Here is an 850-nt window from a genome sequence, read left to right on the forward strand (position 1 = left end):
CACCCTAGAGCTCATGCCCTGCAACAAGAGAAGCCACTGCAATGAGAAGCCTGCGCACCGCAACTAGAGACTAGCCCCTGCTTGCCACACCTAGAGAAAACCCACGTACAGCAACAAAAACCCGGTACAGCCAAAAATAAAATTAATTCAATTTAATTAATTTTAAAAGTTCTTCCTGAGTCTTTTGGGCCTTGATAGTTTTCAGCTCAAAATAATCTGCATACCAAAGTGACACATCGTGGGGCAGCCTGCCCTAAACCCCATCAATTTCCTCTTCAGAGACTTCCCTTGAAGTTTTACAGTCCAGAAGTTGAGTTGATAAACTGTTCCTTCTCAATGAACCAGTCACCTAATCCTAACGCTAGGTCGGTTCAATTCAATTCATTTCTGAAATCAGTGATGCAGATGGGCCCTCAAAGTTAGGCCTCTAGTGCAAGCAATCAGGTGTTTAAGAGAGGCATTTCTATGGAAACAAAAGAAAAACAATGGTTAACGATTGGAGCAGACCATAATCTCTTTCTGAGTTCTGAAGCAGCCAGTTGAGAAGATTTTTATTATCAAAGCATTTTCAAATGGAGTGAGGGCAGGCAGTGACGATGCTGTAAGCTCAGCCTCTCTGTACCAGTGCCGAATCAAATCTCAGACAGTTTTGGGTGAAGTAGAAAAGAATAGCTCTATTGCTTTTCCAGACAAAGAGGGACACAGCAGGCTCCTCTTGAAAACTATGTGTCCCAACCCAGGGGAGTTTGGTGAGGAGTTTTATGGCAAAAGGCTAAAGGCTGGGGCTGCTGATAAAATTAAGGTGTGTGCCCGGCCTGCATTGTTTAATCTTGTCTCAGGTAATCTTCTT

This window comes from Bison bison, unplaced genomic scaffold, assembly GCF_000754665.1.
Source record: "Bison bison bison isolate TAMUID 2011002044 unplaced genomic scaffold, Bison_UMD1.0 scf7180017864378, whole genome shotgun sequence".
Classification (NCBI taxonomy): domain Eukaryota; kingdom Metazoa; phylum Chordata; class Mammalia; order Artiodactyla; family Bovidae; genus Bison; species Bison bison.